The sequence below is a fragment of the Dama dama genome, chromosome 2, assembly GCF_033118175.1.
Source record: "Dama dama isolate Ldn47 chromosome 2, ASM3311817v1, whole genome shotgun sequence".
NCBI classification, from domain to species: Eukaryota; Metazoa; Chordata; class Mammalia; order Artiodactyla; family Cervidae; genus Dama; species Dama dama.
In genome coordinates this window covers 43,636,141-43,654,445 of record NC_083682.1, presented here as the reverse complement: position 1 = coordinate 43,654,445, position 18,305 = coordinate 43,636,141, and positions in this window count along the sequence as shown.

The following is an 18,305-nucleotide window of genomic DNA, read 5'->3' as shown; positions in this document are numbered from 1 at the left end:
AAAATTAATAAAATATATGTTCATTATGAATTCTAATGATGAGTTTTCATACTTGATTATTGACAATTTCTATTTGCCTAAACATTGACTATACTGTAAATATTTACACCCATACAGAAAGTTCTGCTTAACAAATTTGGTTTATTTTCCCCAATATGTCATCATTTCTATTTTTTTTTTTAATTTACGCATTACACAAAATAAAGAATAATAGGATAAACACTCACAGGTATGTCTGACGTTTACATAGGTGGAATATGAGTGGTTTGCTTTGTTGTAGACACCTGTGTTCCAGTGACATTTGAAAACTAGTTGTGTGATTTCCCCATCAGAAAAATGCAGACCAGAATTTTCTCTAAGATTTATTCCATCTCGTGTTTCTGTGCTGGCTGTGAGCCTGTCATTTTAGAGTGGACAGAATGAGTAAAAATGCTTCAGCATACATGATTACAGTCACGTTTAGGTTCTAAGGCATGCAAAATTGGAAAACCTTCTTGCATTAGGATAAAAAATATTTGCTTCAGAGTAAAGGACTTTCTGGTGGCTCAGTGGTAAAGAATCCGCCTGTCTGTTCAGGAGACGAGAGTTCAATCCCTGGGTCTGGAAGATCTCCTGGAGAAGGAAATGGCAACTCACTCCAGTATTCTTGCCTGGAAAATCCCATGGACGGAGGAGCCTGGTGGGCTACAGTCCATGAGGTCGCAAAGAATGGGACATGACTTAGCAACTAAACAACAACCACAACAAAAGACGTTATGCTGTCTGCATCTCTAAGTGTGTGCTCTTGATGTTCCATTGTTATTCATTGTTTTCTTTCACCTAAAAGTCATTCGTGGATCAAATCAGCTGCCACAGTGCCCTCATTTATAGAGCTTTTAAGAGTAGCGACTTGTTTGTAAGATTTAAGCAGGCTACTTCACTACGTGGAACTGCATTTTTCTCAATCAATTCCTACCACATTACAATCCTTCAAGGGATTTATTTTCAGGGTATCTGCCTTCCTGAGATGGTGTCTTGCCTCCTGTGTTTTGCCAAGCGGTCATGCATTCTATAATGAGCATTCCAATAGGTCAAGTTCAGACGCATTTAAAAAGCAAGATTAGCAGTTTTGTGCTTGCATTCCCCATGTGCATTATTTACTTTGTATCACAATGGGGTCATGAGTGCATGTTTTAATAGCATTCGTGTTGTAAAATTACTCATCAGCAGCGGCCAGAAAGAACACAAAAGATAATTGGGAAAAAATGCTTTGGGAGGGTGTGCAAATCAAGGAGACTTTTATGCAAACCTCAATTCTGAAGATTAAAAGTTCCTTTAAAATGCCTTTCCTTATTCATATTGATTACCTTGCTGTCAGGAATGTGTTTGCCAGAGCTCAAACATATGAAAATGTGTGACAATAAAAGTTTCTCATCAGGCTTTTTATTAGGCAATGAAATATACAAGAAATCTTTTTAAGTGGCTTGTGTTGCAGAGACCCTGTTTGCAGCTTGGTGGTAAATATGTCATCTACTGGGTGATGTAAGCCAATATCCAAACCTGTTTTTGCATCTCAGATATAGACCCCATGGTATTGTATAAATAATATTTTTTACTTAGAATGACTGTTAATTGTGACAGATTTCCAAGTCACCTGATATACATTTTGACAAGATGATTTCTGAAATTTAATTCCAGGTTTGTGCTGACAGAAGACTTCTATAGGAGGTATTGATTAGTAGGCAGATTTAGACTTCAAGTTTTAGAATAGCTCTCTGCCTTGGGTTTCTTTTGATTCCTTGGTAGCTCAGATGGTAAAGAATCTGCCTGCAGTGCAGGAGACCTGGGTTCAATCCCTGAGTCAGGGAAATCCCCTGGAGAAGGGATGGCAATCCACTCCAGCGTTCTTGCCTGGAGAATTCATGGACAGAGGAGCCTGGCAGGCTATAATCCATGGGGTGCCAAAGAGTCAGACACCAATGAACGACTAACACTTTCACTTTGGGGTTTCTTTTATGGTGGTGGTGAGAAATGGTTAGTTATTTACTTAAATCTGTAATAGGATACTTGGGGAAAAATACATTTTCATCTCCCAAAGCAGATGGAGATAACATTTCCAGCAATGTTCTACAACTGTGTGGCTTCTGTTGAGCTTTGCCTTTGGAGTAGTTGCTTGTACCCTTTAACCCTTGTCTGTTAGTGACAGGAAGCATATCCCACATTAGATAAGCTGGCAGACGAGCCCTGAGAGTCCTGACCATTCTCTGAAGTTGAACTGTGACTACAACTTCTCTTCTCAGTTGTCTGATATAAAGTCTGTTCCTCACCTGTTTCATTGAATCCAGCTTTAGCCTGAAACATTAAACTTAAAAGCTTTTGCACAGCAAAGGAAACTGTTAACAAGGTGAAAGACAGCCCTCAGAATGGGAGAAAATAATAGCAAATGAAACAACTGACAAAGGATTAATTTCCAAAATATACAAGCTCCTCATACAACTCAATATCAGAAAAACAAACAACCCGATCAAAAAATTGGAAAAATATCTAAACAGACATTTCTCTAAAGAAGACATACAGATGGCTAACAAACATATGAAAAGATGCTCAGCATCACTCATTATTAGAGAAATGCAAATCAGAACTACAAAGATATTACCTCACACTGATCAGAATGACCATCATCAAAAAGTCTATGAACAATAAATGCTGGAGAGGGTATGGAGAAAAGGGAACACTCTTGCACTGTTGTTGGGAATGTAAATTGATACAGCCACTATGGAAAACAGTATGGAGATTCCTTAAAAAACTAGGAATAAAACCACCATATGACCCAGCAATCCCACTCCTAGGCATATGCCCTGAGGAAACCAAAATTGAAAGAGACACATGTACCCTGATGTTCATGGCAGCGCTATTTACAATAGCTAGAACATGCAAGCAACCTAGATGTCCATCAACAACTGAATAGATAAAGAAGTTGTGGTACATATACACAATGGAATATTACTCAGCCATAAAAAGGAAAGCACTTGAGTCAGTTCTAATGAGGTGGATGAAAATAGAGCCTATTATACATAGTGAAAAAGTGAAAGTGAAAGTTGCTCAGCTGTGTCCAATTCTGTAACCCCGTGGACTATAGAGTCCATGGAGTTCTCCAGGCCACAATACTGGAGAGAGCTGCCATTTCCTTCAGGGGATCTTCCCGACCCAGGGATCAAACCTGGGTCTCCCACATTGCAGGCTGATTCTTTACCAGCTGAGCCACAAGTCAGAAAGAAAAAGATAAATATTGTATATAATGCATATATATGGGATCTAGAAAGATGGTACTGACAAATTTTTTTGCAAGGCAGCAATGGAGAACAAGACATAGAGAACAGACTTACAGACCTGGGGAGAGGGGAGGGGAGGGTGAGATGTATGGAGAGTAGCGTGGACACTTACACACCATATGTAAAATAGATGCCCACCAGGAATTCGCCGTGTGTCTCAGGGAGCTCAAACGGGCTCTGTACCAACCTAGAGGGGTGGGATGGGGAGGGAGATGGGATGGAGGTTCAAGAGGGAGGGGATATGTGCCTATGGCTGATTCATGTCGATGTTTGACAGAAAACAACAAAATTCTGTAAAGCAATTATCCTTCAGTTAATAAATAAATTTATAAAAAGTTAAAAAAAGAATCCTTCATTGGCTTTTTTCTGTTGGTTCCTCAGCTCAGCTATAGACTTTAGAACCTTGGCGTTCTATGCTATACTCAGCACATACTCTGTGTTCTCAATCACCCAGTCGTGTTTGACTCTTTGTGGCCACTTGGACTGTAGCCCGCCAGGCTCCTCTCTCCATGGGATTCTCCAGACAAGAGTACTGAAAAGGATTGTCATTTCCCACTCCAGGGGATCTTCCTGACCCAGGGATTGAACCCACGTCTCTTGTGTCTCCTGCATTGCTGGCAGATTCTCTACCACTGCACCACCTGGGTCCAGGCTCTGCTTCTGTATGTTTCCCAGTCACCTTCTGAATTAGCCTATTATCCTTGGTTCCAAGTTTTCCTTTCCCTAGTGCTTGGGCAAATCATCCATGCACTGGCTCTGCTCAGCAACAGGCCCTCTGCGCCCCGGGTTGCAGCTGTTGTCTGTCGTTGGAGTAGTTGTAAGTACACATACCAGTGTACTACAGAATCAGGTGTCTTTATGGCAGTCTGTTCAGTAGTTTATTTACATAGGAAGTGATGCTGCAAGTACAATCGAGTCTTCTTTTCTTTCCCTGCTAGTTCTGTTCTATAAAGATCACACAAGCACACACACTGAATTCGTGAATACCAAACCTTTCCCAATTTAGTTCTTGTGAGCATCTGATCCCAATATTTTTATCAACCAGTCAACACATGACCTGTATGTTTGTGTCTTTCTGGTTAAAGACACTTTATTTAATATATATCATTGATTCATTAGTGTTGAATTCACAGCCAGCAGCACTATAACTCTTGCCTGAATGAAGGTTGTCTAACACATGTATATTCTCCAGAAGGCACATCATGGATAGATTACGAAGGTTTTATTAGGCCTCATTTATTATTAGTTCTTGTGCATAATTGCTCGGTCATGTCCAACTCTTCATGACCCCAATAGATATGTTATTATGTGTAAAAAGTGTGCATAACTTATTATGTTCAGCAAAGGTTAACATGGCCGCTGTTTTTCATATGAAGTCCTTCTTGCAGGATTGGCCATCTGGGCACCTAAATTTCAGGAGCGTTCCCACTACCCTAACTGCTAAGAGGGACTCAGTGTAACTAAACTTCTGTGCAAACAATGAGGTTTGTAGTGAACACTTGCTTTCCTTCTGAGGGCCCGGAGTTTTGGTGAGTGCTGGGCAGAGGTCTTATGTGATCAACCCCTATAAAACCTTGGACACTCTCTAATGACCTTCACTGGCTCATAACATTCCACAAAGTTTGTCACAACTTATTGTTGGAGAACTTATGTGTGTCTTATATGATCTTGCTGGGAGACGACTCTTGGAAGCAAGTGCCTGGTTTCCTCTGGACTTCACCCTACACACCTTTTCCCTTGGCTGATTTTGCTCTGCATCCTTTTGCTGTAATAATTTTTACCTGTGAGTGAACTTACATGCTGAGGCTTGTGAGTTCTAAATAAGGATCATGAAACCTAAGTCACACTGGGCTCCTCTGCCACAACCTGCCTGACTCTTAGTACGGTGGGTGCCCACTGGTTTTGTACCTGAGGAGTTAACTAACCAGATTACTTCGATACAAGTTAGGCTGAAATTGTGGGTGTGAATCCCATGGATTTGGAGGGCCGACTCTGTTCCTGTGCCACATTGTACATAAGGACCTTGAGCATCTGCAGGTTTTGGCGTCCATGGGAGCTCTTGGAATCAATCTCCCATGCACACTGAGACCATTATACCTTGTATTCTCACAGTTCTATGTGCCTGAGAGGGAAGTGGATGTAGGACCTTTCCCCTACCCTCAGGTCTCCCTTCCATTCATAGAGCTGACCCCCTTGCTGTCTTCTTTGTTTTATCTCTTTTCTCTGTTTACTTTCTTTTTTTCCATCTGACAGATTAAGAGCAGTAAGTGCCCCAGATTTGGACTCATCCTTTACTAACAGTTGAAGGCTCCATTTGGGACTGTTTCTTAAGCCTCATGTACCAAACGAGGTTTATCAATAAACTCCAAATTGGAGTTAGACACTGGCCCAGTTACTAATACCACTTTCTCTCCTCTTCTAATATTGTGTACTGCATAGACCTCTTATACCTTGGGAGGAAAGCTATGACCAACCTAGACAGCATATTAAAAAGCAGAGACATTACTTTGCCAACAAAGGTCTGTCTAGTCAAAGCTCTGGTTTTTCCAGTAGTCATGTATGGATGTGAGAGTTGGACTATAAAGAAAGCTGAGCACCAGAGAATTGATGCTTTTGAACTGTGGTGTTGGAGAAGACTCTTGAGAGTCCCTTGGACTGCAAGGACATCCAACCAGTCCATCCTAAAAGAGATCAGTCCTGAGTGTTCATTGGAGGGACTGATGTTGAAGCTGAAACTCCAATACTTTGGCCACCTGATGTGTAGAGCTGACTCACTGGAAAAGACCCTGATGCTGGGAAAGATAGAAGGTGGGAGGAGAAGGGGACGACAGAGGATGAGATGGTTGGATGGCATCACCAACTCAATGGACATGAGTCTGAGTAAACTCTGGGAGTTGGTGATGGACAGGGAGGCCTGGCGTGCTGCAGTCCATGGGGTTGCAAAAAGTTGGACATGACTGAGCAACTGAACAGAACTGAACAAAAACTGACATGCAAAAATAAGGGATGCAAAGCAGAGGCAATGTGGGATTCCAGCCATTTTTTGATCCTCTTTGAAAAGCATTAAAATACTCCCCAAAGCACTAATACTCCTTGTCTGTTACCCTCCTTTTTCTTCTCATCCTCTTCTTCAACCTATTTGTTTTCATGTTTCCTTTGAGTGGATTGTGGTGAATGTAATCTGTGTTGGTAGAATTAGCTGTTCTCTAAGATGTTCCTTTTTCTCTTTGTTATCTTCCCTGTATTCTCCAGCCCATCACTTTATTTTTTTTCCATTTATTTTTATTAGTTGGAGGCTAATTACTTTACAATATTGTAGTGGTTTTTGTCATACATTGACATGAATCAGCCATGGAGTTACATGTATCCCCCATCCCGATCCCCCCTCCCACCTCCCTCTCCACCCAATCCCTCTGGGTCTTCCCAGTGCACCAGGCCCGAGCACTTGTCTCATGCATCCAACCTGCAGCCCATCACTTTAAGTGATTAAGTCAAATCTCTTTTTTGATTTAAGATTAAGTCAGATCTCTTAAATCCAACTGTGACTTACAGAAGAGGTTACATTCCCAAGAAAAACAGGTTCAACCCCATTAGCCACTCTTTATTACACTTCTGAAAACCACTACTTACCAGTTTTCCCACCAATATTTGACTTATTTCAACACAGAAGCCTCACTATACCTGAGACAGTAGTTTTAGTCATTACACAACACGGTGATTCTGTTTTGCTTGCTTATCAGATGTTGTATTTTTGGCATTATACCTTACCAAGGAGCCTTTAGGTTCCTGTCAAGAGGAAGGCTGATGATTTGTTTCAGCTGACTTCATAGATTGGTGTCTTTCTGGACCTACAGAATTCCAGCATTGGCCATATAATGCAATATGGAGTTGGAATTCCTTTTGAGACAAACCCCCTGAATTTTAGACTCTTACTGCTTAAGTTAAAATCTTACCTCCACTAATGTGAGCTCTGTAATGTGGGCCATTTTTTAAGAAACCTTTTATCAGCTTTAGTTCTCCTATTTATAGGATGAAGGTTAGATAAGTTAAGAGAGGTGAAGTATTTAGGGACACTGAGTAAGTACTCATTGCTATTAATAATAGCAATAATTTTAATAAGTACAGAAAGATAAGTATGAAAGTCTGGAAGCAGGAAGGTATGAATTAAAATTCCCAGTTCCACACACTTACTAGATTTGTGACTTTTGGGCAGGTGTTTTTTGTTCACTCTTTTTCCTTATTAAAATTAAGGTGAAAATCCACTTTTAGGGTATGTGAGAACCAGAAATTATACAATAATATTGTTTAGAATTATGTCTAGCATAAAATAGATAAAGAGGTAACTATTGTAATTATTATGGGAGAAAATAAATAATATGAAGAAATCAGGTAGTAGACCACTGATAATTCATGCCTTTTCTGTATTATCTTATTTATGAAAATGTGCTTTAAAATATTGCTCTGAGGTGATTACATTTCCATTGCAATTTTGTAGTTATTTGTCAGCTTCCCTGTCAGCTCCACTAATTGTTCATTTCTTCAATGAAGTGCACAATCTTAGGGTCTTAATCATCTTTGTATTCTAGGTCTTAGCAAAATATCTGATCCTCAATACGTTCTCAGTAACTGTTTGCTAAATTAAATCTAATTCTCATTGTGCTATTACAACTAAGAAGCATAACTAATAGGAAATAGTGGGTACTGTTAGGACATATTCATAAACACAGAAAGAATTCTAAACTGGATGTCCTCAAGAAAGAAAGCTATTATAAAGAAAAGCTAGAAGGAATCAGTTAAAAATTTATACGATCAAAAGATTATGTTTTTAGCACTTACACATTAATTTTTTGAGTAATGAAGAAAAGATAGTATCAGACTTAAAAACTTGAATATTAATTTTGATTAGTTTTCTCTCTTCCTTATGGCACCAGGTCCTCTTAGGTTTTTTTCCCTTCTTTGGAATTTCTTGCCTCTGTCCTTTTCTTGTTCCATATCCACCATCTTAATTGTAGATACAACCTCAACACCAGCTCACTGACTCAGTGGTCAAAATATAAAACAGCATTAACTTTGAGACTGCTCACATAACAGAAATGATTTTTCCATGTGTATGTGAAAGCATTTTATTAAAATATTAATATCACTATCTCTCTGCCTTCTCTGTTACTTAATACCAACAACTACACTCAGATTTCTTTTAGGCAGCAACTGAGACGTATCGGGCTTCCCAGGTGCCTCAGTGGTAAAGAAGCTGCCTGCCAATGTAGGAAACTCAGGAGACATGGGTTCCATCACAGGGTCAGGAAGATTCCCTGAAGAAGTAAATGGTATCCCACGCTAGTATTCTTGCCTGAAAAATACCATGGACAGAGAAGCCTGGAGGGCTACAGCCCGTAGGGTCGCAAAGAGTCGAACACAACTGAGGAACTGGGCACACATGAGATGCATCTTAATGAGAGTTTTCCAGGATGCTCATCACAGTGATCTATGGCTGTTTGAGGATCAGGAGAGCATTGTTTACTGTTGCTGTGCTGGAAATACCTCTTCTTATCAAAGGAAACAAATTCAACATTCTCAAACACACTCCTTTCTGTTTTGTTTTCAAACCTTGATTCAAGACACACTAGTCATTAAATAACCAGAAAGATTAGCTTAAATACATTTTATTCCTTGAATTTTTCTTGATGCTAACACATACACAGCAGATACTACACATGATGCAACAGATACTAACAGATGCTAACACATACACAGACGCACACACATACACAACACACAGTAACCCACATATGGCAATAAGCTATACCAACATGGAACATTAGAAAGTACATGAACTTTGGAGTCAGATGTGGGTTTGGATCTCAACTTCATACTAGCAGTACTATCTTGGGCGTAGCCTCTTGGCATTCTAGTTTCCTTATCTTTCAAGGAAAGTAAAGATAATACTAAACTCACAATTTTAGTGACAGTGGAATGAGATCAAATGCATTAAACACCAGATGCTGACATATCATATGATAAAACTCTATCTAAATATTAAGTCCATAAATTCTGTAATTCTTTTCCATTGACCATAAGCCAAATCTGCATATATTTATAGCTAGTGTGTATATTTCTTACATTTCTTCATGGACTCTAAGCATCTGAAGGGCAGAACTTCTGTCTATTCATTTCTGTATCTGCACAAATCCAACCTTGGGGATGCCTAATTTCAGCTCAAGCTTTCATCCATTTCTTTCTACCAAAAATTGTTCTGAATTAAAGTGTTTTTTTTTTAAATACATGATTCCACTATTGTCTGTCATTAATGGCCTTTTCATCATAACTTGTCATGCAATAGAATCTCCAATAGGAATGTTCACCATCTATATCTTAGAATGTGGTCTTCTAGAACCACTAGCAGATTTATCACATTGTTATGCTTTCAGTTCCTGCCGAGAATCTTTTCTGCAAGCATTTCTGTCTTCTCAGGGTCGCTCTTTTCACCAAGTTCAGTTCTCCATCTTCTTTTATTAGGAGTATTTCTTCATTTTAGTCAGGCATGACTTTTTCTAGAGCTATCAGCAGCCCTTACTTTATGGAAGTTCTCAGTATGCTGAAGTGAAGCTGATCTTACTTTCTAAGGATAAACTGTTTCTTCTATTTTTATTTTTCTCTACTTGCTGAAATCCAACCTTTTGTGAGTTGCACTCTTATTCTTCCATTTACCCTCCATCACATGCTTACCAGGAGTCAGGCACTAGAAATATCATGTCTGAAAGTCACTGCAGGCCTGTCATCATGGAGTTTATAGTTTGGTGGAAGAAAATACATTAAACTTAATGCACACAAATAGATATATAATGAAAAGTATGATAAATTCTATGAGAGCAAAGTAAAATATGTGATAAGAGGTTAGGAAAGAAAGATTGGAATTAGATTGGGAAGGCAATTTGGAGAAAGTGGCATTTAAGAAGAGATCTAAAAATATGAGTAGGAATTTGAGAAAAGTGTGGGGTGAAGTGAGAGGGCAGTCCTAAAGTGGCAGAACAAATCACATGTTTAATTAGCTAAAAACATGCTATGTGGTTAGAGCACTGCAGGTAATGTGCAGACTGGCATGAGATAGACTGGAAAGACTGGCATGGGCCACTTCAGGGAGCTCTTTGTTGAGTATTTGGAATTTAACTGGAGGAAATTGTTAACCTTCTAATGGGTTATAAGCATGCTGACAACAGTCACTTCAGTCATTGTGTGTATTAGAAAAAGGTGGATGAATAAGGCAGAATCCAGTCAAGAGGTGATTGTAGTAGTTTCAGCAACAGATGATGATGGCTTAGACCAGAACTAAAGCAGAGATTTATGGCCCACACTAGATGAAAGAGCAATGTCAGAACTTCCATGGCTGTTGGTGAAGGGACGATCACAGAGCAGGTCAGAATGGATGTCACAGATGAGGCTAGGAAAGCCACCTCTGGTTACATCACATGATAATGCTTCCAGAAATCTGTTGCCAAGATGACAAAGAATTGCTGATGAGAAGGACACTCATATTTTTGAGATGCTCAGGGGTGTCTGTGCTCTGGAAGTCAAGGCTAATTGTAGGAGATGTAGTTTTAGAACTGGTATCACTGAATCCAGAGGGGAATCATAGGATACTAACACTGTATTCAAAAAAGGATGGAATGGGGGCATATGACTGTGGGATCCAGTGGTCTACCATCAAGAAACCTCTGGCTTGGCAATTTGATGGTGAATGAGCAACTACAGTAGCTGTGGCCTGAGAATGGTCCTGAGCATGAAGGGCTTAGTCCTACCAGCTGTGATGGCATTTGCTCTGTCAACTTGGCTATGATGAGCCGCAGTTCCGAGTGCCCTGTCTAGGAAAGGGAACAAAAGGAATATTCTCTCAGAGAACTGGAGGAAGTCAATTTTGTAGCATTCATACATTCTCTCCAGTTAGTCAGTCAAATGTTAATCTGAGTACCGCTGTGAAGGGATTTTGCAGATATGATTAAACTTTCTTATCAGTTGATTTTGTGTTAATCAAGAAGGAGATTATTCTGGCAATCAGTTGTAAAGCCTTTTTCTATAGGGTTTTGGACTTCGCTGAGTAAGATATTCCCCTTTGTGAACAAATTTCACCTCATGCTGTTCGGGTTCCAGCTAGCTTATCCTCTCTTTCTAACTGCTTGCCATAAAGATTTCAGATTTATTTCATCAGTCTTGCATTGCTGTATAAGACAATCCCTTATAATAAACAAATAGATAGATAGATGGAGAGATAATAGATATTCATCTTAGTTGCAGAGCTCCCTGCAAGGTTGACTGAGCACTCTGTTGTATTACATTTTCTCTTATTTCCACGTCCTACTTCCCTTTCTCTCTTAGAGGTGGTAATCCTACAAGTACCCCCTAGCAAAACTCCTGCATGAAAACTTGTCTTAGTCCTTTTCTCAGAGAACCCCAACTAAGAATCCCCCCATATTTAGAGGAAGAAGAGTTGAACCTTCTTTTCTTGAAAGAAAAGCTGGGAAGTAAGAAAGAAAATCACAAGCAGATTGTCTCCCAGAAACCACAAGAAAATGGTTCAAGAGGAGAGCAATAAAAAGTTATAATGGTGCCCAAATATCAAGCAAATGCATCATGAAAAGCCCTCTGATATGGCAATGTTGAGACCATTAGTGACCTTGGTAAGAAGCTTCATGGAGAGATGGGGACAGAAAATAAGCTGGGGTGGGTCGAGTAGTACGTAAGAGACAAAGAGAACACAAATTTAAAACAGCTAAGAAGCTTGACTGTACATAAAAAATAGGGGGAAAGTTGAGTGGAAATTATATCAGTGGAGAGCAACTTTCTTCTTAAGATGAACATATCTAAATACGGAAGGGATAAGGATCCTACAGAGTGGGAAGAGCTGAAGATGCAGGGAAGGAAAACTGATGAAGCAAAGGCCCTGGGAAGTTCAGAAGGGTTGGGATCTCAAGATTATAGAGACATGGGACAGGAAGATCACATACATAGAAACAGCAGGGGTTAAAAAAAAAAGAGTAAAACTGAGATATAGGATGTCTATAGAGTTTCTGGCAAAAGAATAGAGGATTTCCTATTTGGCAGTTTCATGTACAAACAACAAAAACAACAAGAGTTTCATATACTTTATTCGCAAAATTTAATATTGAGTATGATATTAATATCATATACATACCTGTAACTATATCTATAAAATATGTTTATATTTATATCACTACCAAAGATCTTTATATCTTAATAAACTGGCAAAAAAGTGAAATTAGCAAGAGCGCTTATGAACTATTGTCACAATTGTTAAGGTGGAACTCTTTCATGATTTTATAACTACCTTCTCTTCAGCTACTCTGAATTTCTTGATTTGGTTTAAGGCCAGGGACAGCTAACTTTTTTCAATAAAGGGCCTAATAGTAAATACTGTAGGTTTGTGAGCCATATGGTTTCTTCTACACCTATCCAATTCTATCACTGTATCATGAAAACAGCCATAGACAGTATGTAACATAAATGAATGAGTGCAGCTGTGTTCCAATAATATTTAACAAACAAAAACAGATGGCAGGCAGGATTTAGGCCATGGGCCATCACTTGTCCACACTTGCTTTTATCCATGCCATGATTTTGTTGAGACCATCAACCATCTCATCTCATGGGTGATTTTGATGAGTTCAATTCAATGATCAGTTTATCTTTGAAGTCTTCTATATCTCCCAAGATCATATTAACTGTATCTTCTCCCTGGTGGCTCAATGGTGAAGAACCCACCTGCCAATGCAGGAGATGCGGGTTCCACCCCTGGATCAGGAAGATCCCCTGAAGAAGGAAATGGCAACCGACTCTAGTATTCTTGCCTGGGAAATCCCATGGTCAGAGGAGACTGGTGGGCTTCAGTTCAGGAGGTCACAAAAGAGTCGGACACAACTTTGCAATGAAACAACAGCAGCAAATGGTATTATTATAGTATTCTTAAAATACCTACAATATCTATGAAATACTTATTATGTAATAATTTATGTATTTTATTCTGATTTCACTGAGAATGGAGATCAAATCTTATTAACCTTTGTATCCCTAGCACAGTAACAACATAGAGTAGAAGTCCTACAAATGATTGTTCATTGAATGAATGAATAAGCAAAGTATGAACCGTTACTGTCCAACTCAAATAGAAGTCCTTCCTGCTGGGGCAGTTGAGATGTTTATTAGATTCAAGTTCAGTACCACACTTACAGGCTGTTTTAATAGCCACAAGTGTTTTATGAACTGTGAGCTTGTTACTGGCATGATGTATATTTCTATATCCCAAATGCTTCTCTGTCTTAAGGTATACACTTCTATTTATCATGATGCATGTGTGTGCTCAGTCATGTTCAACTCTTTATGGTCCTGTGGACTGTAGCCTGCCAGGGTCTTCTGTCCATGGAATTTTCCAGGCAGTTGCCATTTCCTACTCCAGGGGATCTTCCCAATCCAGGGATTGAACCCATATCTCTTGCATCTCCTTCATTAGTAGGCAGATTCTTTACCACTAGTGCCACCTGGGGAAGACCATTTATCATGATATCATTTCATTAAATAGATTTACTACATTCATATTATGCAAAATGATTTTGCAGAAACAAAATGTATGGTTATATTTTGTCTCTCTTTTTTTAAAGACAGTTAATTTGTGCTAAGTTAATGTGCTCTATGAGAATTTGATAAATAACACTTATTGAGTACTTAAGCTGTTATTCAGTTGCCCAGTCATGTCCAACTTTTTGTGACCCCATGGACTGCAGCACATCAGACTTCCCTGTCCCTCACCATCTCCTGGGGTTTGCCCAAGTTCATGTTCATTGCATTGGTGATGCCATTCAGCCATCTCATCCCTTGAAGCCCTCTTCTTCTTCTGCCCTCAATCTCTCCCAGCATCAGGGACTTTTCCAATGAGCCGTCTGCATCAGATGACCAAAATCCTGGAGCTTCCTCTTCAGCATCATTCGTTTCAGTGAATATTCAGCGATATTTCAGTGAATATACTTAACATTGACTGGTTTGATCCAGGAGTCATCTCCAGCACCACAATTCAAAGGCATCAATTCTTTGGCATTCTGCCTTCTTTATGGTCCAACCCTCACAACCGTACATGACCACTGGGGAGGCCATAGCCTTGACTATACGGACCTTTGTCAGCAGAGTAATGTCTCTGCTTTTCAACACACTGTCTAGGTTTGTCATCCTTTTCCTGCTGTTAATAAATACTTGTGTTATTCTCCAGACTATGTTAAGGAACATTCTATTATAATCTACATTTTAAAAATGCAAAAACCAAGGAGTGTAGAGGTAAAATGATTCATACAAGGTCATACAGTTAATGAGACTGAGCCAGGACTCAAATTCATACAGTCTGACTTCAGATCCCATGCATTTTAAAGGTTTTCCTGTATCTTTAATGTATTGAAAATCACAGCCTGTGCCATGTTAATCACATGCAAAGAACAAGTTATCATCTGACCAATTCTTGTTAGTTTTTAGGTAATATTGTAGACAGAATAATGCTTTTTTCCATCTCCCCTCAAATGTCCCTGCCCTAATCCCCAGAACCTAGGTACATGTTACTAACATAGCAAAAAGGGCTTTGGGGATATGATTAAAGTGAAGGACCTTGAAGGAGTCTCTAGGAGTACCAGGTTGACCCAAACTATTTTGATTGCTTAAAAGCAGAACACTTTTCCTTGTTGCAGTCAGTCAGAGAGAGAGAGATGTGATTACAGAATAAGGATCAAAGTGAGGCAATGCTATCTGTCTTTAAAGAGGGAGGGAGGGGGCCGTGTGACGAGGCATGCAGGTGGCTTCAGAATGCTGAAAAAGGCAAGGAAATGAGCTATTTCCTGGTGTCTTCACAAAGACCGTAACCTCACTGCCCTTTTGATTTCAGCCCTTTGAAACCTGTAACAGTAGAACCCGCAGTTCTGGTCTACTGAATTACAGGATAATAAACCTGCGGCATTTTAAGCCACTGTGTTTGTGGTTGTTTACTGCACTAGCAATGTTGCTGCTCAGTTGCTAAGTCATATCTGCCTTTTGTGACCTATGGACGGCAGCCTGCCAGGCTCCTCCGTCCATGGGATTTCTGAAGCAAGAATATTGGAGTGGGTTGCCATTTCTTTCACCAGGGGATCTTCCCAACCCAGGGATCAAACCATATCTCCTTCATTGGCAAGCGGGTTCTTTACCACTGAGCCACAGGGAGCCCCCTGCAGTAGCAATAGAAACCATATAATCAGCAACAAAGTTCTCTCCAGTATTAGAGAGAGGAGAAATGTTTTCATTCCTTCTGTATTTTCTCTCTATCTCCCTTTCTCCCTCTTTCTCTCCACACATATGTGAACACTCACACAGACACATCTATCTTTATAATTCCTCTGGTAAGAATATTTTAAAATGACATGATTTAATAAGGAAGACTGACCAAATTCAGGTGGTGCTAATGGTAAAGAACCTGCCTATCAATGCAGGAGACATAAGACACTGGGGTTCGATCCCTGGGTCAGGTCAGGAAGATCCCCTGGAGGAGGGCCTGGCAACCCACTCCAGTATTCTTGCCTGGAGAATCCCATGACAGAGGAGTCGGGCAGGCTACAGTCCATGGGAGTCACAAAGAGTTGGACGTGGCTGAAGCAACTAAGCATGCATGACCAAATTCCAGGCAGAATGCAGAACTTTCTCAAAGAGCAGTAAAAACAAGGGTTCAAACTTGTCTTGGGCTTGATTTTCAGGTCCTTTCCAGCCTTCCCTACCCTGTCACATGATCTCCTGTCTATCCTAATCGCTGACCCTGACTCTATTTTGATTCAGACTATTTTGATGCCTTGGTCTTACTCTTCCAAGTATGGATTCCTGGTTTTGCTGTTTTCATTCCTATATGATTCTGAAATATACGCACATGTTTCTACCTAGCCAAGATGTACTCATTTCTAAAAATATCTTACCTGAGAACCAATTTACATGCATGTTTCTCCCTACCTTTCTGAAATGGCCTCAGTCTGTATTTTCTTCTGATTTTAATGAGAGAAAATGCTCATTACATAAATGCTATTATTTGAAAAAGTTTCATGAGAAGAAGCACCAAGTGAAGTGGCAATTAAGTCTTCAGTTCCTCTCAGAGAGACTTGCAACACTTCTTTCTTCTTCTAAGTTCTTCACCTTTGCATTTTCTTCTTCATTCCTTTTGATCTCTTATTTTTAGATTCCATCTCTTTGCATTTTTTGATCAATGCAACCCTTTTCAAAAGCATATGACAATTCATTCAAATGCTTTGACCCAGAGATTCTACTCCTGGAAAACAAATGAAGTGAAATAAGATGCAAAATGCATCAGGATACTCATTATAGCAATAATTTAGAGCTAGAGGAAGTCTAAATATTCATGAAAGACAGTTGATAAAGTATGACATGTCAACATAACTGAATAACAAATAATGAAATTTATAATCATGAAGAAGAACTGGATTCAAATCCCAACTAAATTACCTAAAATACTGAACGCATATGTAAATAGGGAAGGCAAGTCTTCTGCTTAAGCCACAGTCTCAAGTCTTCTGCTTAAGCCACAGTCTCCTCATTTAAAAATATGAATAATACTTTCATACTGACAACATGAAGATTAGATGAATTAACATATGTTAATATGCTGTGTTTATCACAGCTCTTGGAACATCATAACCACTCACTGCATTAACATCTTTACTATTCATTTTAAAAGAAGAAATTAGAAATCACCATTAAAAATGATTAAAAAACATAACAAGAATTGGTAGATTAACATGAAGTTATAAGAATATTGCTATTAAGAAAAGAACTCATGAAACAATTAGATAAACGTAGGCTATCTAGAGTTTTAATAAGGTTTTGATTTAAAAGAAAATACTTAAAAGATTTCTTACAATTTTAAATAGCTGAAGGATTTGAAAGCCCTTAAGTCCTCCAGTGGTTGCCAAAGGCAGTTTTATATTCAATATATTGTACAAACTGGCAAATGCTTTTGAAAATAAGCAACACAAAGTTAAAAAATTCTTACTTGCATTTTAGCAGCTTTCAGAAGGAGTCTAATCAGAAGGCCAGTGGACCTTTGTTCTACTGACATGCCCTCCAAAATAACACAAGCTCACAATAGGTGGCCCCAATGAGGCCTTTTTTTATGATGACAAAGAAAACTGTTCCTACAAATCAAAGCCCATATAAACAAGGGAAAGGCTATTTTAAAACATTCACAATCAAAGCCAGTTGTCAGCCAGCAAGAGACACTGTTGAAATGACTCGTACCCATCACATATTTATTTCTACAGATGGAGAATTATACATTTGACTTGTTGGAAAGGTTGGGTACTAAAAATACTCTTTGAAAAAACTAAGGCACAGAGAGAGGAACAAAAGGAGAGGCAGCTGCTTATTTCTTTCTCTGTAACAAAATGTGACTTCTAATGTAGTGATGGGAAAACAGCAGAGCCCCAAACGAAGCAATTTATAAAATCCACACTATAAAATAAAGCCACAGAATACAATGCTGATTAGCATTTAATGAAACTGCCAAGTATCTTAAAATATCAGTTATGTAATTTTGGTGTCTTATTGAGAAAACCACGGAGTCAGTGTGGTGGTGGTTTTATCACAGATGTTGTTGCTACACAAGTGGATAACCTGAGCCTCTAGAGAAACAAAATGATATTCTACGCTGAAGTTCAGTGATAAAAGAGGGAATTGCCTTGTGATAAGGAAGAGAATGAATTCGTACAGATCCCTTCAGCAGCAATGAAAATTCCTTGGGTAGATTTTGATTCAAGATGCTTTGTAAAAATGATTTAAAATGTCACCTGGACTGAAAATTTCTTTCAAATCAAATTTAGCTAAATAACTATTTTGCGTTCTGAGATCAGACTAAAGGCAACCACAATCACTCTTCCTGTTTCTCGAGAATTTTCTTCAGACCTCATCAAAATTTAT